Source organism: Terrapene carolina, unplaced genomic scaffold, assembly GCF_002925995.2.
Source record: "Terrapene carolina triunguis isolate 2854851 unplaced genomic scaffold, T_m_triunguis-2.0 Scaffold96, whole genome shotgun sequence".
Classification (NCBI taxonomy): Eukaryota; Metazoa; Chordata; order Testudines; family Emydidae; genus Terrapene; species Terrapene triunguis.
In genome coordinates, this window is record NW_020664447.1 from 71,721,010 (window position 1) to 71,748,046 (window position 27,037).

Here is a 27,037-nt window from a genome sequence, read left to right on the forward strand (position 1 = left end):
TCCTGTGCGACTTCTTGTTGTGTGTGAGAGCCATGGAATGTGCTGCTTCTCCACTGCTGGAACTCATGAAGGGTACAACGTCCTTCTTGGGCCTTGAGGAAGATTTACTGTCATTCTTATGCACATGCTTCCTTGCCTCACGATTAGGCCCCAGCATGGGGTCCGTAGCACTAGTACCAGTGGAAGCGGACTGGGGCTCCACAGTAGGAGGCGTGCTCCTCGAATGCGCAGGCCCAAACAAGGGGTGTTTTTCAGTCTGGATCTGACTGCAGCCTCATGGCGACCTCCATGAGGTGCTTCTTGAGGTGGAGAGCCTTCCCCGGTATGGCTTGGGAAAAAGAGGCAGATACTGCACCTGGATGCGACATGGGCTTCCCCCAAGCAGTAAAGGCAGTGTGGTGCTCGTTGCTGACCGAGAATGAGCGAGGCCAAGAGGAGCAGATCTTGAACCCCGGCATCTTTGGCATAATCCAGTACCCAGGCATGGGTGCTGCGGGAAGGGGGACGGGAGATCGGCAAAACGGCATCCTCAAATCCTTAAAATCCTAAAAACTACTCCCCTATGGAAAAACTGCTGACAACAGTCCCCAATGTGAGCTTCTTCCAGGCACTTCAGGCAGCTTGAATACGGGTTGCCCAGGTGCATAGCTTTGCTGCAAGAGGCGCAGGGCTTAAAGTCCAGTGACTGAGGCATGCCTTGGCACCAGGGAACGGACAAAAACTCCACTAACACACAAAGTTACAGAACTTCACTAAAACTAGCTAAAACTGACTACAAATAACTAACTATGTACAGATATAATAAAAAAATACCACAGAGAGCTTGCCAAAGCAAGGATAGCAGTTCCAGCAACCATCACGGGCTATAAGAAGGAACAGAGGAGACCCGGGGTCGGCTGGGCGCTTTATACCAGTGCTATAGGTGCAGGGCTGCCGAGGATATTCAAGCTGCCCCAATGGGTACCACTGAGGGAAAAATTTCCAGAAATTGTGCTCGGGGCAGTGCACACCTAAAGTGGAATGCACATGTGAAATCACCCGAACAAGAAAAACTATCTGCACAGTAAGAGAAACAAAGAAGCTATCATTACGAGGTAGCAAAGGACAATGTGGCAATTCAGTCTATGCAGTTTTTAGAAATCTGTAATCTCCTTTATTGAGCTAACCATCAGAAACTGTCTTAATGGGATTGCTTACATGAATAAAATGATATGCCTAAATGTTTGTAAGATCAAGACCTTAAATTCATTTTTCATTTGTTCATTTACTTGGTTAAGCCACTCAAGTACTCATTGCAGACATCTCCCAGAAATGCAAAAATCAAGTTAAAAGCTCAGCTATATCAGGAACCCAGTTTCTCTTCCTCACCGGCACATCTCAGAAAAGTTTATCATTTCTGAAATAGTTTGTCTCAACCAAAAGACAGGATGGATCATCAGTAGTATTAGTAAATCCATAACTATTTTGTTGCAGAAGCATTTTTAAGTTCTTATGGTAATATTCTTTGATGAATTCCAAATATTCCTGTTTTCTATAACATTACAGTAAGAGAAGCATTCTTCTCAAACGATTATAGCAAAAGGCAGTATATTAGTACTTGCATCCTCTCCACAATTATAGTGGAGAATTTATTTTTATAAATCTAGACCCAAAACAGCTGCAAAATATTTTTAACAGTGAGGATAGATAATAACCATTCCTTAATACAGGCACACATTCTCAAAAAATCTGCCAATAATGAGCTTGAGAGAAAAGAATATTTTCTATATTGGAGAAGAGCAATTACAACTCGATACCCTAAGCAGCTTTAGTATTAAAAGGTGCTACATAAGTTGATGCAGTGTTAAGTATTATTCAACTGTGCTGACACAAACATTTAAAAGGATAAATATATATAGTTAAGCCACTTATGTAGTGTATTCCTATCCCATAATAAATTATCACTAAAAACTATACCACCAAACAAACCAGGCAAAACTCTGGCCCTCTTTGCTTTTGCCTCTTAAAATTAATCTGAAACAATACTGAACAGAACATTACAACGGTATGCCAGAACTCGTCTCCAAGTAATCATGGAATATTAAACTCCACCCCCCACCCGTGCTCTCAAAGATAGCCATAGACTAGCTGCATGGCTGCTTCTTCTGGACTGCTCTGCCCACCTGTCCCCCACTGTTGTTATATACCCAGACAACCCACCTACAAGGTGTAACCCAATCCTGAATACTTTTCAAAAATCATTTCCAGTAATTAAGGGATTAAAAATCTTTTACACTTGTTTAAGGGGACATCATGCCTATGAAAGTAAGTTATATATTTGATTAGTCATTAATACAGTCAAACCCCTCAATAAGGCACCCCGCCATAACGCGAAATCGCATATAACGCGATCACAATTTGGCCCCCCTTTAAGACACACAGTAATACAGTACTGTATGTACTGTACCAGTGGTCCCCAACGCCATGATGGCTGCCGGGACATTGATGTACCCCCGCCTAGTGCCAGGCAGGGGAGAGAAGCTGCAGCCCCGCGCCTGCCGGGGACAGAGAGCACCGGCGCCCACAGCCCTGTTGTTCTCTGTCCCCGGCAGGCGCGGGGCCGCAGCTTCTCTCCCCTGCTAGGCACTAGGGGCACTAGGCGGCGCACATCAATGCACCACCTTGGGGACCACTGACGGGCTTGAAACCCCGCTATACCGTGACCCCGCATTTAGCGCGATGTAATTTTTTGGACCCCAAACATCGCGGTATAGCGAGGTTTCACTGTACATACAGTAATGAGATATACAGATTTTATTGGAATGCCCACATTACTCATGAGTGGTGAAGCTACAAGTGAATCATGCAGGTCATCCTAAATCGATGCTAATAAAACCTTCACTCCATATTACATCATCATGTATTCTGAATATGCCACATATTACATAACAAAAATTAGAAATGTTTTAGGTGTTTTTTAAAACTGTACTGCAAATGTTCTTGCATCCTTCTACCTTGTAAAGCTAGGCACCATAAATACGAGTTAAACTGTACAGGCCTTGGAGAGGAGATTTAAAACTATTCAAATTTCTTAGCAGTGTTATAACTAAAACAGCTTTTCTATAAATAAGATTGGTGTGATTTTAAAATATGACCTCTTCGGATCTTTCCTGGTTAGAAGTCAGAGGCATAGAAATGTAGAGCTAGAAGGGACATCTAAAGATCAGATGATCAGAAACAGAGTGCCCTCTTTACACAAAGTGCATGGACAAGATTAGCCTGGGTGAATATATGGTCTGAGAAAGAACAAGCGGATAGAAATGTGCTAAGAAAGGTGTAAATCTCAGACCACCTTATCCATGTGGAATACCATATAAATCTTGAGAGACCAGAGCACTGAGCTCACCTACCCTCCTAACAGATGTAACAGCTATACCAGGAAAACCATTTTGACACATTCTCTAGGGGTGCTTGTGCAAGGGGTTCATAAGGTGGACACAATTTTTTTAGAATAAGGATCAAATCCCAAGAAGGCAGCAGCTCTCTGATGGTGTGGAAAGCCAAGGAATAATGATACTGACATCATCTGTAAAGCATTTTGATATCTACTGATGAAAAGCACTATATAAGAGCTAAGTACTATACTATTAACCAACCTGGAGTCTGTGGAGTGAAAAAAGATAAGTATATCCTTAGTAAAACTGTGGTAAGTAGATATGACAGTCAAATGCACTTTTAGGGAAGCTATGGCTAAACCTTGATGCATTACATGTAAAAAGGTATTCTAAGGGTATGTCTAAACTACGAAATTAGGTCGAATTTATAGAAGTCGATTTTTAGGAAGCGATTTTATACAGTCGATTGTGTGTGTCCCCACTAAGCACATTAAGTCGGCAGAGTGCATCCACAGTACCGTGGCTAGCGTCGACTTTCAGAGCGCTGCACTGTGAGTAGCTATCCCACAGTTCCCGCAGTCTCCGCTGCCCATTGGAATTCTGGGTTGAGCTCCCAATGCCTGATGGGGCAAAAAAGACGGTTACTCACCGTTGTAACTGTTGTTCTTCGAGATGTGTTGCTCATATCCATTCCAGTTAGGTGTGCGCGCGCCGCGTGCACGATCGTCGGAAGATTTTTGCCCTAGCAACCCCGGTGGGTCGGCTGTGGAGCCCCCTAGAGTGGCGCCGTTATGGCGCTGGATATATACCCCAGCCGACCCAGCGCCCCCTCAGTTCCTTCTTGCCGGCTACTCCGACAGTGGGGAAGGGGGGCGGGTTTGGAATGGATATGAGCAACACATCTCGAAGAACAACAGTTACAACGGTGAGTAACCGTCTTTTCTTCTTCGAGTGCTTGCTCATATCCATTCCAGTTAGGTGACTCCCAAGCCCCACCTAGGTGGCGGGGTCGGAGTGAGACATTGCTGTGTGCAGAACCGCTGACCCGAAAGCAGCATCGTCTCTGGATTGTTGCACCAGCGCATAGTGAGTAGCAAATGTGTGGACCGATGACCACACGGCAGCTCTACAAATGTCCTGGATCGGTACTTGAGCTAGGAAGGCAGTCGAGGAGGCCTGGGCTCTCGTGGAATGAGCAGTGAGGCGTGGCGTCGGTACACCGGCCAGGTCGTAGCAAGCACGAATGCAGGACGTAATCCAAGAGGACAGGCACTGTGAAGAGACCGGTGAGCCTTTCATCCGGTCGGCCACTGCAACGAAGAGTTGCGTTGTCTTCCTAAATGGCTTTGTACGGTCGATATAGAAAGCCAGGGCCCTGCGAACGTCTAAGGAATGCAAACGCTGGTCTTGACGAGTAGCGTGCGGCTTCGGATGGAAGACTGGAAGGAATATGTCCTGATTAATGTGAAAAGGTGACACCACCTTTGGAAGAAAGGCAGGATGGGGGCGAAGCTGCACCTTGTCCTTGTGGAACACCGTGTAAGGGGGCTCGGATGTCAGCGCCCTGAGTTCAGAGACGCGTCGTGCTGAGGTGATGGCCACTAGGAAGGCTGTCTTCCAGGATAAGTACAGGAGTGAGCAGGTCGCCAATGGTTCAAACGGAGGCCCTGTGAGCCTGGAGAGCACGAGGTTGAGGTCCCACGTCGGAACCGGCTGTCGTTGCTGTGGGTACAGTCGGTCTAAGCCCTTGAGGAATCTAACGACCATCGGGTTAGAGAAGACCGAGGACGTGAGTTCTCCTGGGTGGAAAGCGGAAATAGCGGCGAGGTGAACCTTGATTGAGGATGTCGCCAAGCCCTGCTGTCTTAAGGACAGGAGGTATTCCAGTATGCAGGGGATAGGTGCCTGCAAGGGAGAAGTAGCTCGTTGCTCGCACCAACAGGAGAACCGCTTCCACTTGGCTAGATAAGTGGTTCGCGTAGAGGGCTTTCGACTTCCCAGCAGAACCTGCTGGACGGCCTGCGAGCACTGCCGCTCTGTCCGACTCAACCATGGAGCATCCACGCCGTGAGGTGGAGGGACTGTAGGTCGGGGTGACACAACCGGCCGTGGTCCTGGGAGATGAGGTCCCGACTCAAGGGGAGCGTGATCGGCGTTCGTACCGAAAGATCCAGCAGTGTGGAGTACCAGTGTTGCCTCGGCCAGGCGGGGGCGACTAGAATCACCCGTGCATGATCCCTGCGGATCTTGAGCAGTACCTTGTGGACCAGCGGAAATGGAGGGAAGGCGTAGAACAGGTGGTCCTTCCATGTTAGAAGGAAGGCGTCTGACTGAGAGCCCGGGGCTCGTCCGTGCAGGGAGCAGAATACCTGGCACTTCCTGTTGGCCCGAGATGCGAAGAGGTCGATCTGGGGAAATCCCCACCTCTGGAAGACGGAATAGATGACGTCCGGGCGAATTGACCACTCGTGTGTCTGAAAGGACCTGCTGAGACGGTCCGCCAGCGTATTCTGGACTCCAGGCAGGAAGGATGCCATAAGATGTATCGAGTGGGCGATGCAGAAGTCCCACAGGCGAATGGCCTCTTGACATAGGAGCGATGAGTGGGCTCCGCCTTGCTTGTTGATGTAGAACATTGCCGTGGTGTTGTCGGTGAGAACCAACACGCAACGGCCCTGTAGGAAGTTGAGAAACGTCTGGCAAGCTAGGCGCACCGCCATCAGCTCTCTGACGTTGATGTGGAGGGCTAGTTGGGCCACGGACCAGAGGCCCTGGGTATGGTGCTCTCCGAGGTGAGCGCCCCAACCTAGAGATGAAGCATCCGTGACTAGGTGGAGGGAGGGTTGTGGGTCGTGAAAGGGAACTCCTGCACAGACCACCGTACGATCCGTCCACCAGGTGAGGGAGGCCCGGACCGAGGCCGGAACCGTGACCACCATATTCAGGTCGTCTCGATGAGGACGGTAGACCGATGACAGCCAAGCCTGCAGAGGGCGAAGTCGTAGCCTGGCGTGCCTGGTTACGTAGGTGCACGAGGCCATGTGGCCCAATAGGGCAAGGCAAGTCCTTACGGTGGTGATTGGAAAAGTCCTGAGTCCTTGAATGACGCTTAGGATGGTCTGAAAGCGGCTGTCGGGGAGGATAGCTTGGGCGCGTCTGGAGTCCAGGACTGCCCCGATAAACTCTATCCTCTGAGTTGGTACCAGGGTGGATTTTTCTCTGTTGAGTAGAATGCCCAACTCGTGGAAAGTGTGTGTCACCATGCGGACATGAGCCTGCACTTGGTCCCTGGTGCGGCCGCGTACCAGCCAGTCGTCCAAGTACGGGAACAGCTGTATCCCTTGACGACGAAGGAAGGCTGCGACGACTGCCAGACACTTTGTGAACACTCTGGGAGCCGAAGACAAGCCGAAGGGAAGGACTGCAAATTGGTAGTGCATTGCGCCTATTACAAATCGTAGGAAGCGCCTGTGAGGCGGATAGATCGCTATGTGAAAATAAGCGTCCTTCATGTCGAGGGCGGCGAACCAGTCTCCAGGATCCAGTGAAGGGATGATGGTCCCCAATGAAACCATGCGGAACTTCAACTTTACTATGAATTTGTTGAGTCCGCGCAAGTCCAAGATGGGCCGTAGACCCCCTTTTGACTTGGGGATCAGGAAGTAGCGGGAGTAAAACCCCCTGCCCCTTAGCTCCGATGGAACCTCCTCTATGGCCCCCAAAGAGAGGAGCCCAAAAACCTCCTGTGTAAGGAGTTGCTCGTGAGAGGGGTCCCTGAAGAGGGACGGGGAGGGGGAGTGGGAGGGGGGGGGCGAGGAAAATTGGAGGGCGTATCCCCTCTCCACCGTGCGAAGGACCCAGCGGTCCGAGGTTATAAGGGACCAAGCACGGTGGAAGCGGGAGAGGCGATCCCGGAAGGGAGGAGTAGGATCCTGGATACAGGCCGAGGTGCCGTCCTCGACCGCACCTTCAAAAGTTTTGCCTAGGCCCTGAAGGTGGCCTAGGCTGTCCCTGGTTTTGACCAGGTTGAGGGCCGGTCGACCTCCGCCTGCCCCCTCGACCCCGCCGCCTGGCAAAGTCCTGTCTAGGACGCGGCGGGGGAGGGTAAAATCTCTGTGGCGGTGGCCGGAAGGGTCTGCGCTGAGGCCCCGGGACATGCATCCCCAGGGAGCGCATCATTGTCCGCGAGTCCTTGAGGTTTTGGAGCCTCGCGTCAGTCTTCTCTGAAAAGAGTCCCTGTCCCTCAAACGGCAGATCTTGTAGCGTCTGCTGTAGCTCTGGTGGCAAGCCAGAGACCTGGAGCCAGGAGAGTCGCCGCATGGCTATCCCCGACGCCAGGGTCCTAGCTGCCGAGTCTGCAATGTCTAGCGAGGCTTGTAAGGAGGTGCGCGCCACCCGCATACCCTCCTCTACCAAAGCCCCAAACTCCTCCCTCGACTCCTGGGGAACCAGCTCCTTAAATTTCCCCATCGAGGACCAGGAGTTGAAGGAGTAGCGGCTCAGGAGCGCCTGCTGGTTGGCCGCTCGGAGTTGGAGCCCCCCCGCCGAATAGACCTTGCGTCCGAACAAGTCGAAGCGCTTAGCGTCCTTCGACTTGGGCGCAGCGGCCTGCTGGCCATGGCGCTCCCGTGCATTCACCGATGATACCACCAGTGAGCACGGCTGAGGATGGGTATACAGATATTCATGGTCTTTGGAGGGGACAAAGTACTTCCGCTCCACTCCTCTGGCCGTGGGTGGAATCGAGGCTGGGGTCTGCCAGATGGTGGTGGCATTAGCTTGAATGGTCGGGATCAACGGTAGCGCCACTCGAGAGGGAGCGTCCGCTGACAGGATATTTACAATGGGGTCGTGAACCTCCACGATCTCCTCAATTTGGAGGTCCATATTGCGCGCCACCCTTCGCAAGAGGTCCTGGTGCGCTCGCAGGTCAATAGGAGGCGGACCCATGGCGGATGTGCCCGCTACCGCCTCATCGGGGGAGGAGGAGGAAGATCCCCCCGGTGGCAAGGGGTCCAAGGGTGGTTCCTGCTCCAGTTGTTCCTGTTGAGCGTCAGAAGCCCCTGGGACCAGGGCCCCCACCGGAGTGGGCACCGGCGCCTCCATACCACCTGGAGGGGGGCGGGAGATGGTGGCCTCTGGGGCTCTGGGCTCGGAGCGTGCCGAGCGGGACGCAGAAGGAGGGGCGCCTTGCGCCTGGTGGTAGGCCCACGGTGTCCAGAAGGACCAATGCGCAGGAGCTTGCGCCGGGTCCTCCGCTGTCTCCTCCAGGTGGGTGGCCTCCGCCTCCGAGGAACGGGACGCCGACCTCGATGGCCACGGCGGTGCCGAGCGCACCGACACCGGTACCGGATGGTACGGTGCCGAACGGTGCCGGTCGTAGGGCGATCTGTCCCTGCCCGGTGCCGGGGAACGGTGCCGAGATCTAGATCGGGATCGGTGCCGGTAGTCTCTTCGGTGCCGAGAGCCCGATCTGGAGCGGGACGAAGATCTCGAGGAGGCCCGGTACCGGGAGCGGCCTCTCGAGCCCGAGCGGCGCTCATACCGGTGCCGGGAGCTCCTCCTTGAGCCCGAGCGGTGCCGATCGTCACGACGGTGCCGGGATCTGGAACGGCGTCGTGAAGGTGATCGGTGCCGCGAGTACGACCGGTGCCGAGGTGACATTCGGCGCCGGGACTCCGAGCGGCGTCGGGACGTGCTCCTGGACCTCGAACGGCGCCGCAAGTCTGGGGATGGAGACGGCGGGCGCAGCAGGGCAGGCTTGCCCCTGGACTGCAGCTGTCGCGGAGCAGCCGGTGCCGGGAGGTGTGACGGGCCCGGTTCGGTAAGGGCAATCAGGTCCCGTGCCGTTGCAAATGTCTCCGGGGTGGACGGGAGACAAGGTTCCACCACCAACCTAGGTGGGGAAACAGTCCGCACCGGACTCGACGGCCTCGGTGCCGGAGTCAACGGTGGGGCCGCCTGTTGTGGGCGGTCCAACGGCGGACGCGGCTCTACCCCCGGCACCGAGGGAGCCGGCGTCTTCGGCGCAGTCTTGTCCTGGGTCTTGCGGACCTTCTTGTGGCTCGGAGACAGCGATCGGCGCCGAGGCTCCTGAGGCGGGCGCGGTGCCGACGTCGGTCGGTGCCGTGGCTTATCCTTCGCGCCGGTCGGAGCCGCCGGGGCGCTGCGCACGGAGGCGCTCGGTGCCGGGGTGCTGTGCACCGAAGTGCTCGGTGCCGGGACGCTGCGCACCGAAGGAGGGTCCGGACTCAGAGCCGCCTCCATCAGGAGCTGTCGGAGCCTGAAGTCTCGCTCCTTCCTCGTCCTAGGCTTGAAGGCCTTGCAGATAGGGCACTTATCTGCGGGATGGGCCTCCCCAAGGCACTTCAAGCAGGAGCTATGCGGGTCGCTTGTTGGCATGTGCTTCCCGCAGGACGCGCACGGCTTAAAGCCAGGAGCCTTGGGCATGAGCCCGGCTGCGCGCCGGGGGGAAAAAGGGGGAAGACAACCCCCTAAACCCCCCTAACTATTTACAACTAAACAAAAAACTAACAATTAACTACCTAAAGGACTATAACAACTATATACAACTATACACTAATGAAAATGAGAAAGCTAGGGAGAGTGGAGATCAGCTATGCCGCGCTCCACAGTTCCAACGACCGTCAGGGGCGGTAAGAAGGAACTGAGGGGGCGCTGGGTCGGCTGGGGTATATATCCAGCGCCATAACGGCGCCACTCTAGGGGGCTCCACAGCCGACCCACCGGGGTTGCTAGGGCAAAAATCTTCCGACGATCGTGCACGCGGCGCGCGCACACCTAACTGGAATGGATATGAGCAAGCACTCGAAGAAGAAACACTGTTGCGGGTGGTTTTGGGTATGACGTCAGTCGCCCCTCCCTCCGTGAAAGCAAAGGCAGACAATCGTTTCGCACCTTTTTTCTGTGCAGCCGCCATACTGCTTTCAGCAGACGGTGCAGTAGGACTGCTAACCGTCATCATCTAACCACCGCTTCTGCTGCAACTCTGCTCTCCTGGTGCCATGAATCGACCTCGCAGGTCCTCTCATCGTTCTTTATAAATATCTATTCTCATGGTATCCCGTCGTCATCCACCGCTTCCGCTGCAACTCTGCTCTCCTGCTCGTGTCTCGATAGCGAATTTCTCCATCTTGTCTGTCATGAGCTCCCGGGAACGTGTGTTCTTCCTTGGGAAATGTGTGCGGTGCTAACCGTCGTCCTCCACAACTTCAACTCTACTCTCCTGGTGCCATGAATCCACCTCGCAGGTCCTCTCATCATTCGGTATAAATATCTATTCTTGTGGCATCCGTCGTCATCCACCGCTTCTGCTGCAACTCTGCTCTCCTGCAGACGCCATACCACGGCAAGCATGGAGCCCGCTCAGCTCACCACTGCTGTTGTGAGCATTGTAAACACCTCGCGCATTATCCTGCAGTATGTGCAGAACCAGAACATGCAAAAGCAGGCGACAACAGCACGATCACGATAGTGATGAAGACAGACACAGACTTCTCTCAAAGCATGGGCCCTAGCAATTTGGACATCATGGTGGTAATGGGGCATGTTCATGCCGTGGAATGCCGATTCTGGGCCCGGGAAACAAGAACAGACTGGTGGGACCGCATAGTGTTGCAGGTCTGGGATGATTCCCAGTGTCTGCGAAACTTTCGCATGCGTAAGGGCACATTCATGGAACTTTGTGACTTGCTTTCCCCTGCCCTGAAGCGCCAGAATACCAAGATGAGAGCAGCCCTCACAGCTGAGAAGCGAGTGGCGATAGCCCTCTGGAAGCTTGCAACGCCAGACAGCTACCAGTCAGTCGGGAATCAATTTGGAGTGGGTAAATCTACTGTGGGGGCTGCTGTGATTCAAGTAGCCAACGCAATCACTGAGCTGCTGCTATCAAGAGGTTGGATGCCACCCACTTTAGCAGGTCTTGGTGCGCCTTGAAGTCCTCCTGCGGGACCGATGGCAGAGGCACCGCTATGGTGTCGTCCGGTGCCGGGGACAGAGCCCGCAGGGAGCCTGGCGCCTCGGTCGGTGCCAGGGCGTCGAGTCCCAGATCAGAGTCCAGGCGCAGGTCCGCCGACTCATGACCCGCCGACTTGTCCCGTGGGCAGCCGAACGAGGCCGATGGAGCCTGGGACGCTCCGGCGACCGAACGGGCCCCCGTCTGGGCTGGCACCAGTGGCCACGGTGCCCACTTGCACTACTATCCTTGCCACATGGTCCCCTGCCATTGGCCCGACTGAGTGCCCGATGGCAGTATGTGTCCTGGCGGAACGGCGCGGACTGAGGATGGGTGGACGGGTGCCGGGGTTGCCGAAGAACGTTCGGTGCCCCGGGAGCGGTAGGAACAGTGCCTGTGATGTCGTCTCCCTCGGGACCTGGACCTCAACGTCAAGGACCGGTACCCACGCAACGAACTGCTTCGGTATCCATAACGGCAATGCAAAGCCCGGTGCCCTGACGCCGAGGTACCCCGGGGGGAGCCTCTGGCGTGACGTCTAGTCGAGCAGGAGCTGGAACGGGAATGATGACGTCTGTCCCGTCGAGAACGGCTCCGGTACCCACACCTCGCAGGTGAGCGCTCCCGGTGCCTCGTTCAGTGCCTACGCTCGTGGCAGGCGGCGTCGAGGGTCCCCGCAACTCCCGTCCCGACGGCGGCACGGACGGTCTGGCCGGCATTGAGGGTGGCCAGGAGCTGCCAGATGAGGGGCTGCTGCGCACCAAGCGGTGCGGGGAGCGATCCTCGGAGCGGGAACTGCGGCTGGCTGGAGAGGTCTGGTGGACACCCAATGGAGGCTTACCTTGAGATTTGGGGCCCGTACCCGGTTGCAAGCTCGGGACGGGCAGGGACATAATGTCCTTCGCAGCCTGCACCGCCTCCGGCGTCGACGGCATCCGTACCAGTGGAGATGCCTGGGCCGACAGTACTAGGCTGCTCCGCTCCATGCTAATCGGAGGTCTTGAGCCCGGGCGGGACCGAGGGCTGCCCAGCATGGGACCAGTCTCCCCCTTATCCTTATTGCGGTGGCGTTGCGAGGCCGGGCCCTTCCCTTGCTTTCTGGAGGGAAAGCGGCGCCGACTGGTCGAAGGGGCCTCGCTACATACCGACGACGCGGCGGCCGGCGCCGAGTCCGATCTGCGAACCGGCATTGGAGTCAGCGCCGACTCCATCAGGAGAGCTCGAAGTCTAAAGCCTCTCTCCTTCTTGATCCTTGGCTTGAATGTCCTGCAGATCTTGCAATGGTCGCTAATGTGAGTCTCACCCAGGCAGCGAAGACACTCAGCGTGAGGGTCGCTCCTGGGCATAGAACGGTGACAAGAGTCGCATGACTTGATGCCTGGGGCATGCCCCGAGTCCACTCTAACAACTGAAGAATGATCCACGAACAGTACCACTAAGGTCGAGAAGGACTGCAGCAGAGCTGGAGCACAAAGTTCCGACTACTTTCACTGGCGGCAAGAAGGAACCGAGGGTGGGGGGAGCCCGCGGCTCCCCTTATAGCGCGATATACAGGCGCCACTCCAGGGGTCGCTGCAGTGCTCCCCCAGTACAGGTACTACTAAGGGAAAAAATTCCAGCACCGGTGCACGTGGCGAGCACGCACACCTACTGTGGAATACACAGGAGCAATCACTCGAAGAACACCACCTGTTAATATATTTAACACCATTATAAATGCTGGAGGCAAAGCAGGATTTGGGGTGGAGGCTGACAGTTCTCAACCCCCATGTAATAACCTCGTGACCCCCTGAGGGGTGCCGAACCCCAGTTTGAGAACCACTGTATTAGAGGAACTAGATTCCCTCCTACAAAAAGGGAGCCATAGAGGAGGTTCCATAAATAAACCAGGGAATGGAGTTCTACTCATGTTGCTTCCTAATCCCCAAGAAGAGCAACTGTCTTAAACCCATTCTGGCCCGCAGAAATCTCAACAGATTATTCAACTACAGGATACTCACATGAACAGATATTACATGAACAGTTCTCAGAAAGAATCTCTCTGTTGAGATTCACTACATGTGCACCCTACTGAAATCTCTGGGACTGCTAATTAACTAGGAGAGTTCCTCGCTGCACCTACACAGAGAATCATTTTCATCAGAGCAGCCCCAGGCTCCACTCAAGCCAGGCCCTTTCTCTCGGGTGATGCTTTTTGAGAACTCTAATGATACAACCAGGACCAACTATGCAGTTTTTCTTACAACTCTAAGACCTAATGGCCTCATCAACCCAAATCCCGCCTTTTGCTTGTATCCAAAGGAGATCCTTACAACACTGGGTAGCATCTCACCACACTCAACAGCCACAGTTACATAACCATAACTCCCTGACTACTCCAGCAACACCGTTGGTAGGAGAACAAATACAAAGGGGTACCATTTGTTCCTCTCTACTCCACTATTACAATCATCACTGATGCCTCCAATCTGGGATGTGGCATGTACTATCATAGGGCCCTATGAAATCTGCATTAACGAAAACATGGACAGAATTACAGAATTGAAATAACAACATGGAATCCAGGTTCTCCCCAGCAATAGAACCGCAGCAGCAGGCAGGCTGCACGGCCGAGCTAGGTGTAGCCACTGGAGGTAAGAGACTAGTGGGCATGAGGAGGGAGGTGCAGAGGGCTAAAGCCATGAGAGAGTGCAGGGATTAGTGGAGAAGTGCTAGCATCTGGAATTTAAGAGCAGCTTCTGAGAACTCAGTTCCTCTTTATGTCAGTTTCACATTGGGAGTTGCAGCTGAGCAACTCCCCATTCAGGGAGGGGGCACCTGCCCATCCCCCTGAGTTTTGTATCACAGTGGAGTGCAAACAGGAAAAAGAACCTCTGCTTTCGCTCTCGCTGGAGGAACCAAACGCCCTTAGTTGTGGTCTGAGAAATTGCTGCAGGGCTGTCCCTGAGGAGATAGACCAGCAGCACCCATCCCCCCTCCCCGGCTCATGTTTCCCTGGCTGTGTTGGCTGCTCCGTGCCCAGAACCGGGAGAGCTTACACTCTTGCCAGCCCCCACAGCCAGCAGCAGTGCCAGCAGCCCCGGGACCAGAGGGGTACTCAAAGCACTTCATGTGGGTAAATAGCTCCTTGTTACCCAACTGATAGGATGAGATCCAGGAGAGAACAGTTTCTGGCTAGCCTTGGCTGAGAGAAGAGACCTGTTGAGTGCTGATCTCCTTAAGTCTCTCTCATAAAGCTGATCAGTTTTATTTTCAGTGTGACAGTCAGTGCGTCCCTTATACATTTCAGTTGCTCCTGACGGAAATCAGAGGAAGTTATTGTACATTCCTCTACCTCTCAATCAGAAAATAAAAATGTTTTCTTTTTTCAGTTAGACTATGGACCCCAGGGACATTCTTTTTTATTTATTTATTACAATTCCTGGAGGGTTCTTAATTCTCCCAGGTTGTTACAGCCTTGAAACAGGTCTCTTACTAACTTCCTTAATATAGGAGTATGCCCTTGAAATGACATTTTTTAGAGGGCAAATTTCCTTAATAACATTTAAGGCACAGTGTCTCATATACACACACAATATTATATATATACATATACACATACACACACAGTTCAGCAATGTCAATTTGGTCATATTACCGAGTGCTACTTTAAAAAGTTATTTAAATTGTGTTACTTTTAACATATACCGTGTATCAGCAGGACGTTTTGTTTAAATTGTAGGGGGGGGGGTTGTAAAAAATCAGCTTTTCCCATTGCAATCCAATTCTGAATATTTGTATGCATTTATATAGTAAGGCTATTTAATTGTTGTCAACGTATCACATGATTTTGATTAAAAAAAGACGGAATTAATTTTTCCTCTTATTAAAAAACATTCAGAAAATAATAAATCCAAAAATCCATAATAATAAAAAGGATTTCATAGGGCCCTACTATCAGAATCACAAAGTATACAGCCAGAACACCATCTGGGAGTCCAGACTTCTTACCTGTATTGTAGACTCCTTACCCTCATGGCATCCCATAGAACATAGTTATTACAGGATATGATGGCCTGATAACTGGCTACATGAAAACCCAAGAACCGGGAGATTATGTCTTTCTGACAAAAGTATCCAATTTATGGCTTTCCACATCTGAGGGAGCAGACTGAGATGCCTTACCACCTCTAGAATTTTTCTGTATTGCAGATACCATCACAGAATTTCTCAGAAGGCACTGGAGTAAAAACTGATAATCCTTCGTAGGTACTGTAATCTTTAGTACGTACTGGGTACATCCAATTAAACTCTCTTCTATACTGGTGGTGAAAAGACAGTAGACAGTCAAATGTCCAGAATGTCAGGGACAGCAAATTCCACCCCAGAATGTGGTCTTGGAAACACAGACCTTGGGCATAATATGGAGGGTGGTGCTGAAGCTGGGGTGATGAGGTGCGTCATAGCTCTTTATTGGAAGATCTTGACACAGAGGCTGGCCTTGCTACTCCCAAAGGAATAGTTGAAGAAGCCATCTATAGGCACCAAGAAGCCACGTACATCCAAAGCCTCAGAATGTTTTTTTTACAGCTGCCCAGGGAGTAAAAAAGCATGACACGTCACACACTGGACACAAAGTAGGTCTCTCCCAGGCATATGAGATATCTAACATAGGTGTTCACCTCAGGAATCATCACTGAGTAAGGCACACACTTCTTAAAGGACTCAGGGACAAACATGTCGGTAGGGGCTACCTAAGGCAAGTGGCCACTTAAAAAACTATGCTAACACTTCACTGAACTAATTAAACTATGTACAAGGAAAGAATTAGATTACTAGGAATAGCCAGAGGACACGAAAAGTGAGTTTTGTTAGCTCTCTGTGACAATGGCAAAGGAACTGAGGCAGTCAGGGATGCACTCCCTTATAGGGTAGGACAATTGTGTCACCCTCACACCAGACCACTAATGCACTTTCCAATTGTCAAGGCAGTTCCACAGTTCAGTGGCCGGGGCACCATATCCAAGACATGGAGATGGACAAAAGCTCTTGAGGAAGAACAAAAATTTAAAAATCCCAAACCTAATGAAATATGTAACTCTGAAGAGTCAGAGGACAGCCTGTTTATGATAACTGGCAAAATTAGCAGCAGATTAGAACAACCAGTTGTACTTATCAAGAAAGGGGTAGAAGGATAACAGCACACAACACACAGAGGTTCCTATATAAATTTTTGAAATTCAGGAATTATAGTCATAACATTTCTTAACATGAATCAAAATTTACTACCTCTCAAGTGAGAAACTTATGTCTCAAAGGACAGATATTCTTCGTCTGATTCTGATTCCGCTCGAGCAGTAACACAGTTTCTTTCTGTTCCTTATCCTCAGCAAGAAGTGAAAGTTGCAACTCAATCTAAACAGACTGGAATCTTGCCAATCTTTCTTTTCTTTTTTTTTTTTAATTGAAGTCTCTCTCAAGTGCCATGGCATATCAAAAGTATCTGGATTCCAGACAACTAAGCAGAAAGAATTAGACAAATGAAATATAAAGAGACAAAGAAAACAAAAGTGTTATCAAACTAGCTTGAATACAAGGAGCTATAGAATCTTAGGGCACAGACTAATGAAACAAAGCTTTTGGGATGGATACTTATGAAGCCCAACTCCTGTTTTTACTGTCAAGTATTTGTATGACCTGCTATTGCTTAATGCAATTCACATGCACTAGAATGCATGAATAAGACTCCTATGTGATCTTTCATGCAGTAAAAGAATATCAGAACTATCGGAGATAAACCTACTTAGATTAGATGAATCTCAGTGTCTTGAGGAAGAAGACAACAAAATGACTCAGTTTCATTACTATAATAATTATCCCCTTTCAGAGGGTTCACCAATCATTTGTTTGTATGGCAAGTGTAATTGAATTCTACCAGGTAAGCACCCTGGCGGGCCGGGCCAGTTTGTTTACCTGCCGTGTCTGCAGGTTTGGACGATCAAGGAGCCCACTGGCCGCAGTTCACCGCTCCAGGCCAATAATTAATAGTAAAATTATCTTACTAACTCTGTTTCCTAAACCTCCAGGAAGAAATCCCAGCCGGTGTGGATCCAACCTAAACCAGGCTGGCCAGCACCGTCTGTGATTTGGGGAGGTAGCTCCCTTTTGTGGACACCCAGCCAGCCAATTAGCTATAGAATCCCTCTTGGTAGTTGTTCTCTACTTGCTTTACCCGTAAAGGGTTAGCAAGTCCACAAGTAAAAGGAAAGGAGTAGGCACCTTACCAAAAGAGCCAATGGGAGGGCTAGAATTTTTTAAAATTGGGAAAAAAATTTTCCTTTGTCTGTTGTTATTGTTCTCTGGAGAGAGAGGACAGAGCAGAGACAGGGCTGAGACTGTGCCGTAAAAAGCTTTTTGTCGTCAGGTATGGAAATCATCAGATCATATCTAAAACTCCTCATTTGAACCCAGATATGTAAGTAAACCAGAAAATGTGTAGCAAGACACGATTAGGTTTATTTTGGCTTGTGGACTCCTCTGTGCTAACCCCAGATGCTTTTGTTTCTTGTAACCTTTAAGCTGAACCCCCAGAAAACTATTTTGGGTGCTTAATTTTTGGAATTGCTCTTTTAAAAATCTAGCAATAGTCTGAGTGTTCAGACATATTTTCTTTCTTATTGTTTTTAATAAAATTTACCCTTTTTAAGAACAGGATTTGGGTTTTTGTGTCTTTAAGAGGTTTGTGCACATGTTTTTTAGTTAGCTGGTGGCAACACCTGATTTCTTTGCTTTCCTTTCCTTTCTCAGCTCTTCCCCGGGAGGGGGGGGGTGAAAGGGCTTGAGGGTACCCCATTAACTCAAAGGGAGGATCTGTCAAACAGTAAAGGACAACATTCAGATCTCAAGGAGGAATCTGGCTCTTAATAAGTAAATAAAGTTCTGATAAGAGCTTTAAGAAAACTGCAGGTTGTAGTGTGAGAGAACACTGAAGATCCTCGGTAGGTGGATGCATGGCAGATATAACAACCAAGTGTATTTAACTGTACAGATTAAAAGGTTTGATTGTTTGAGCTGCAATAAGCATCACAGAATGTCCTGAATGTGAGATGTACTAAGAGATGATTAATAGGATAATGCACAAACTGAAAACCTCTTCCGCATGGCAAGGAAAGTGCATCTTGTAGACTCGTTTATGCTGGATATCAAGATGCTATAAGAAAGTTCAGACTAAGATTTTTCAATCAGGTTCAGCCACTGATGAGCCATGCTGTTAGGTACAGAGTGTGAGGACTGGGATGAAAGAATTGTTCCTGGTTCTGTGTCAGGAGACCTTCTGGTACAGGAGAGTTATTGGTGGCTGGATGAACAGCTCTTGAAGATCCACATACCAGTACTGAGAAATGAAAAGGGGGAAATCCCCTGAAACCTGTAGTCCAGGATGAGCTGATTAATTGTTTTTGCGTTTTGCTTATATTTGAAAAATAAGACTGCCTGGAAAGAGGCTCTGGGTGTGACTCTGGGTTCTTCAGAGGTGTGGGACAAGCCAGCACCTTATAGTGTCCTTCTGACACCATTCAGGCTGGAATGCGAAATTCTTGCTTAACAAGTCCACTAATGTACTCTTTGCTCCAGGGAGATGAAAAGCTTTCAGGGAGATTTTGTTGCACATACAGAAATTCCACAATTGGATCCCCTCCTGACATACTTTTATGGACTTCAGGAAGACTTAAACCCAGTGAATGTGTGTTTAACTCCAGTATGTTTATGTGGAGAGATGACTCCTGTGACAACCAAAGGGCTAGAGACTGAAGGTGCCTCAAGTAGGCACCCTAGACAATCACGGATACATCTATAACCAAAGTCAGAAATGGTTATGGAGGGGAGAATGGAACATCCGTTGTCTAGCTCCATTCACCAATCCGGCGATGACCGCACTCACATAAATCAGCATGATCAGATGATGGTTGGTTGGTTGGTTTGTAAACTGAGCTGAGCCAGGTCTACATTCATGAGGTGAAGTCTGGCATGCGGACATACACACACACGCGTAATACCATGTGCCTCAGAAGGCAAAGACAAGACCTCACTGTGGTTCTGGGATCATTCTTCAAATCCTCAGGTATTTACTTGATGGGCAGAAGTTGGTCTCAAGTTAGTTGTACCATCGTGTAACTAGAGTTGAGAACCACTCCAACTAACTGGGTCCTTTGGACAGGAACTTTTTAGACCTAGACTGCTGAACAGAGACTGGATCTGCTACAAGTTCTGAGAGGGATAGCTCAGTGGTTTGAGCATTGGCCTGCTAAACCCAAGGTTGTGAGTTCAATCCTTGAGGGGGCCACTTAGGGATCTGGGGCAAAAATCTGTCTGGGGATTGGTCCTGCTTTGAGCAGGGGGTTGGACTAGATGACCTCCTGAGGTCCCTTCCAACCCTGATATTCTATGACCTCCAAACAAGATGCAGGTCAGAAGTCCAGGTCCCAGACAAGCAAGTCATCTAGATAAGGGGAAACTGTATGCCTGTCTTTCTGAGACAAGCCACTATCACTGCCATACATTTTGTGAATACTCTAGGGGAAGATGAGAGATTGAATGGAAGTACAATGTACTGGTAAATGAGTATTGTTTATAATGAATCTTAAATACTTCCTGGGGCTTGGATGGATCACCACATGGAAATATGCATCCTATAAATTGAGGGCAATATACCAATCTCCATGGTTCAAAGCAGGGATAACGGAGCAAAAGGATTCATCCCAAGATTCACCTTCTTTATGAAGGCATTTTGCTTTCTTAAGTCCAAGATGAATCACATACCATCTTTTTTCCTGGGGATGAGGAAGTAACGAGAATAGAAAAGATTTTGCCTTTGTTGTGGAGGAACTTCCCATACCGCTCCCCGATCTAACAAACTGCACTTGTGAAAGCTACACAGTCTCATGGGAGGGCTCCTACAAAGAGAGACTGGGAAAAGTTGTGAAAGGAATTGGATAGAATATCCTGTCTTCAATGCTTTGAGAAGCCACTTGTCCATTGCTATTGCATTCCAGATACAATGAAAAAGGGATACCAAACTTCCAAAGGCTAGTCAAGGTTCCAGAACAGATGATAGACATGGTACAGCGCTCTCACCCTGATTGTTAAATGGTTTGCTTGGTAGAAGCTGAACCTTGGTAGGCAGAAGCTCCAGTTGCTGATGCAGACTGACTGTATTTGAAGGGTTTCCCTTTCCTCCTAGACATGTCAGATTGTTTGTGCTAGTACAAAGATTGTCTAGGGTGGCTGAAGTTTATACTGATGCCATTTAGGAGGTAGCACATATGTTCCTAAAGAGCAGAGTATTGCTGTGGAATCTTTAAGAGACCTCACTCATTAGGGTTTTGGGGGTTTTTTTGGAGGGGCGGGGAGAGACAGCTTAAGTCCTTCAGAGGCAGATCTGTTAATTCTTAATAAATGCTTGAGGATTGCAGCCACAGACTGTCACATTACTATGGCATTTGCGACCAAGCAAGAAGTTGTAGCCACTGTATCAGTGACTGCCAGAAGGGATGTCTTTTTTGACCAGATGATCTTCCGAGACAAAATGTCAAACTGGTCTCTATAATCTTCTGGCAGTTTGGATGAGAATTCTAAGACTGAGTCCCAATTAACAAAAGAATATTTTGCAAGCAATGCCTCACAGTTGGATATCCTCATTTGGAGCTCACTATGGAAAAGGCTTTTCTGGCAAACAGATCTAGTCATTTAAAGCCCTTCTCCTTAGGAGCAGACTTTATTGGGATCTAGTTGGACCTCTCATTTGCTGCAGTAACAACCAGGGAAACTGGCACTGAGTGCATAAAGAATTGCACAAAGCCTTGTGCTAGGACATGGTATTTTCTGTCTGCCTTTTTAGAAATGGGAAGCTGAAGTCTACCAAAGCACTTGTGTACAAGTAGTATTTAATTAGCGGGAAAGACAATTCTTCCAGATAGGCAATTAAATATTTAAGAAGAGATGATTTATAGGAGACCACTGAAACCCTTCAACATGCTCAAGGGTCTTATCTTGGCTGCAGGAAAAGGAGCAGGCTAAAGCAGAAATTCCAGAAGAATCTCCTTACTTGAGTTCCTCCCAAATCATTCCATTTTGGAAGGGAAAGATAAGCTGTGAAACCAGACCCCAAACCTTGCAGATCTTTCAGCATCCACAAAGGGAAAAGGCCTCCCAAGCTAACAACATGGCTCTACTCAGGAGCTGCCCCAGCATTTCCCCAAGTACTCGCTGCAGGAGCAGTTTGAGGGTGGTGGAACAATGTGCATCCCCAGCCCTGTACCAACTATTCAAGGGCTTTCCACTTCCCACACTTGACCTACACATTTACTTCTCTTTCCCCCATGCCCCACATGGTTCCTAACCCTACAGAACTCCCTCCTGAAGGCCTGCAGACTGTGCCACAGGCAGTTTACAGCTCTTGGCTGGAGCAAGGAGGGGTGGAAATCTCCAGTCCATATGAAGAGGTGATCAAATCTAGCCCTTTGTGAGGTGCTGAGCACCCTCAACTCCTATTAACTTCAGTGGAAAGTGAAGGCATTTTGCACCTTGCAGAAGGCACTCAAACATAACTACTATGCAGTTTTGAAGCCAATCCTGGGTTAATACGGCAAATAAGCAAATTAGGAACAAGTCAACAGTATGGTACATTTACCTACATTTCTCAAATTTGCAAGCCATGCTGGGTTGAGCTATAAAATTGTATCTATTTTAGAACTGTAAAAAAACCTGCAAACCCTATGATAAAGATTTTCTACATTCGGATGTTTGCCAGTCATTAAGGTTTTATTAGGTATGAAAAGTATAGCAATGCTTTATTCCTTCTAAGGCTCTAATCTAATTTTTTTTTCAATTCTACTGTCATCTCTACTTTTAATTTTATTTTGAGAATGATTTTTTATCAACCCTTTGCCTTTCTATTTCTAGTTCAAACTTAAAGTCTTCATTTCAGCATTAGTTCATGAGAATCACTGTGACTACAAAACATTGTTGAAAGGGACACTGTTAACTAGTTCAAGCTCAAAGTTTGACCGCCTTTAAAACTGTTATAGTCTCTAGAACAGAAGGCAGTGCACTGCACTAAGGGTTCAGAGGTCAGGGACTCTAAACTCTATTACAAGTATTTATAAGCATGACAGAAAGATGGCAGGGAATTTTTCACTTGACCAGAGCTCATAACCTTTCCAGCCAATTCAAGTTACACTAACTGATCCTGAAGGGATCCATATCTAGCTTTCCTTAGCCCAAAGTCTGACCCAATATAGGTGTGGGGGAGAAAAGAAAGGTTTAAGAGGGGATTGAGTCATTCTGGTTAACATTTTTTTTTTAAATTCAATACCGCTGAACTTTTGTAATATCTTCCGAGTAGGCTACATTTGAAGATTTTTTTTAAATTTAAGATTGGCACAGTTAAAGGGCAAGGTGCACATTAGACCCCTTTTGTCACTCTCAAGTGCATCCCTCAGAATGATAGGCCTGGCTTCCTCCACCTCTGTCTGGGTGAAACCCTGCAGTTCAACCACTCTTAGACCAGATCTCTAAGCTGCAGTACCCTATTTCTCAACCGTGTTAACCTGATACACCCAGCTTTGGCACCTCTAACCTTTTCCATCGGGAGCTTGTGACAGTGGGTGTTTAAAGTGATTCAAAAACAACTTCTTCTTCTTCTTCAAAAACAAACAAACAAACAAACAAACAAACAAAACATTTGCCAAAAGAAACAAAGCATTTAGGAAAACTGATTAAAACAACTCCTTGCAGAATCCCAGTCCACTGCTCTACCAGCTGTGCCAGACCTATTCAAGAGATGGGAGGGAACTATTGAAGGATGTGTTTATGTGTAGGGGAACATGGAGCACAGGATGGAGGGGGAAACTGAGGTGTATACTATGATTGTTTTGGTGATTCAAAGCAGTTGTAAAACTAGCCTACCAACTAGTATGTTCTGACTGCTTAGTGCTGCTCCAGGGCAGAACAAAGCTACCATATCATACCAGTGAATATGGCCAGGCTACCCACCACCTGACCAGGATGGTGATGGTGACTGTGAAATGCTCTGAGATTAGAGAGGCTAAAAAACACAAACCTCAGTAATAATGGGAGATTTCAACTATCCCCATATTGACTGGGTACTTGTCACCTCAGGACAGGATACAGAGATAAAGTTTCTATACACCCTAAAATTACTGCTTCTTAGAGCAGCCAGTCCTGAAATACACAAGGGGAGAGGCAACTCTTGATTTAGTCCGAAGTGGAGCACAGGATCTGCTCCACGAGGTGAATATATCTGAACCGCTAAGTAATAGCCACAATAATATTATTAAATTTAACATCCTGTGGAGGGGGACACCAAAGAAGCCCACCACAGTAGCATTAAACTCCAAAAAGGGGAACTACACAAAAATGAGGAAGCTAGTTAAACAAAAATTAAAAGATACAGTCACAAAAGTGAAATGCCTGAAAGCAGCCTGGAAGCTCTTTAAAAACACTGTAAGAGAGGCTCAAATTGATTGTACACCCCAAATTAAAAAACACAGTAACAGGACCAAAAGAGTGCCACCACGGCTAAACAATAACATAAAGAGGCGGTTACAGGCAAAAAGACATCCTTTAAAAACTGGAAGTCCTATCCTACTGAGGAATATAGAAAGGAGCATAAACTTTGGCAAGTCAAGTGTAAAAGTATAATTAGGAAGACCAAAAAAGAATTTGAAGAGCAACTAGCAAAAGACTCAAAAACTAACAGCAAAAATAATTTTAAGGACATCAGAAGCAGGAAGCCTGCCACATAATAAGTGGGACAACTGGATAACTGAGGTGCTAAAGGAGCACTCAAGGAAGATAAAGATAAAGATAGAATCTCTATTGAGGAGAAGCAATATGAATTATTTGCATTAGTCTTCACTGCAGCCGATGTGAGGGAGATTCCCACACCTGAGCCATTCTTTTAAGGTCCTTGCAATTATCCCATAAACAAGCATTATAAATTCAGAGTTAAGGTTAAACTTGAAAGAAATGTAAACATGTTAAGGTATAGTTAATAATCATATGATCATTGTAAGGGGTTACTGCAAGGTAGATTTAACATTGTTTATACGCCCTAATAGTACATTTCCTTCATTTATTTTTAGGGGAATAACAATAACAGCCCCCATAATGTACTTCACCCTAAATTACTGATATGTACCCTCAACCTGAACACCAATCTAACCATTTTCTTATCTGGCAATTAGGTAAACAAGCATATACTGTAATCAGTGTATATTTTTTAGAACAATCCCATCTGAGGTTCTTATGATAACAGAGAAAATAAACTCAAGAATGGGCATGTGTCCGCCAGTATATTGCTCAGTTTAAATCCAACACTCTGTTCACTGAATGTGGTATAGTGCTTTTGACAATAGAAACACAATTACCAAAACACCCTTACAAAGATCCAAGCAGCATCTTCCAAAATGTGTAAATAAGAAGTCACTCCCTTCTCAAAACATCTCCTATTTTAATCATCATACTATGATTTTTTTAAAAATGCTGTTGAGACTGCCCATCATTTTCCTCTGCTTACTGGTAGCTACTTTCAGAGTATAGTTAGTAAGTCATTCAGTGAACCACACAGACAGCAAACTCAAAAAAAGAACTGGGAGGGGTGGCAGGGAACAGACACCCAAGAAAGCCACACACTAAAAGGAAGGATGTAGTAAGATCAAGGGATTAACCTTTTTTTTTAAACAGAAAAATTAGTGCAATTCCCTTCTTTAGTTCTTCCAACGTGTCTCATTTTTCCACGCATCATCTAGATTGTAAATTCAGAGGTAGGGTCTTTGAATCTGTGCCCTGAATAGTGATTACATTGTTGACACTTAATTCCAGGAAGATATGATATAGTTCCTCCCCCAACCATGCACTCCAAATATTTCCAAAAGTAGCCTGAACCCATTCCAGAAAGCATTTGAAAGAAAGTAAAACCCTGGATACTTGGTAGGGCGTAAAACTCAAATATATATATTACACACACACACACACACACACAAAGCAGCACACAACTGAATTCCATTATACTGAAAACACTAAAAAGGAGTTTATATAAAAGCCTTCTGTTAAAAATAAATTATATGGACTTTTCAGAACTAGAAAGAGTTTAAAGTAAGAGTTGACCAAAATCAAGAGCGATGCTAAAGAAACCACACTCTCACAATTCAAAAAATTTCTTTATTCCCTATACCATCTTTGTACAACTGTGTTGGTCAGATACAGTCTTATTTTTTAGTGTTGTAATGCAGTCTGAAAACTAGAAAATAAAGTTGTATTGTGTTTACGTCTATCACACGACCTCACACACCCCACCCTATCTACACTCACTCTTTTAAAAAAAATAGAAAGAGCAGAACTGCAATCCCTATATAAGGTGGTATGGATCTAGCTGTCAAAAAGACTGCTTCTCTCTCTGTGCTGCAGTGACATTTAAGGTCAACTGGGGAGCTTTTGTACACAGTCCCTAGATCTGAATGTCTGGGGATGGGAGTCTGCACTTTCTCAGTAGTGTGTCTTTGACTATTGAATTTGCTTTCACAAGTGGTCCACCAAAGACTGAATCTGTAATACTCTGTCTTGTAGGTTAAGACCTCTCTCTCTCTCTTTTTCTTAACAGAAGAACCATGTTACTGTTTTGTGGTGCAGCTAATTTTACTTTATTTTGGGGCTGAAGGGGAAAGGAGAGAGGGTTATTTTTTTTCTGGTTGGCATAGGTCACAAGACATGGATTGTTTTAAAATACTGTGCATGCATTTTGTCTATGTACTTGTGTGCATTTTGTAAACTTAAAATAAGCCCAAAACTTCCTGTAGTATTCAAGTTATTTGAAGACTGCTTCAAAAATAAGATACCAAAATCATCCATAAAACCACAACTTACAACAGCATTCCTACTGTGTTTTGAAACATTATACAGTATATTTTGTTTGTGCAAATATTTCCACGCAGGGTTTTCAAACGGCTATCTAATTATGAGGAGGTTTGAAGACCCAGGCAGAAAAGTCAGAGCATCTAACAGCATACCAAAAAAAGCTGTACTTGCCTCAGCTGAGGACACTTAATGATGCTTTAGAAATAGAAAGCATGGAATTTTGAGTGGGCGGAAGGGGAATTGGTGAATACTATAGTAAGCTGCAGTGTTTTAGACCATTACTTCTTAAAAAGCACCTTTTAAAATACATATAAAGGAACTAGAACTCAAGTCCACACATGGGAAGATATGGTGAATTTATGGTAGGCAATGGGCATTCTCCAGCCATTTATGCCCTTCAAAACCTTCAGACACTACACTATAGGGAAAATTAAAGATCACCAAAACCCAATACTAATATATATACATATGTTTAAAAAGGCCCCTTTTCCTGTTTCACCTCCCCCTGCCACACCGTTTCGCCTTCTCTTTTCCCAGTTCTTTCACAAGCGCCACAGCTCCCTCGAATCTCCCTTCTCTTCCCACCTCACCGTCCATGGTCAGCGCTTCTCTCCAGTCACCGACCCCTCCTCACTCAACATCTTCCGACCCCCTTCTCTCCGGCCTCCCCTTGGAGCCGCCACCCCGCGCTCCCTTTTCCACCTGTCTTCTCAGTGTCTCTGCCCCCCATACTCCCTTCTCCGCTCAGCCTCCGTCTCTCGCCCGATGTCCCCAT

At 47.9% G+C, this 27,037-nt stretch overlaps 1 protein-coding gene across 1 annotated transcript in view; it reads right to left on the reverse strand.

Moving 5' to 3' along the window:
- Positions 1 to 27,037, reverse strand: part of RPS6KA5 (ribosomal protein S6 kinase A5) — a 161,618-nt gene that overhangs the window by 134,204 nt on the left and 377 nt on the right. The window lies entirely within an intron of this gene.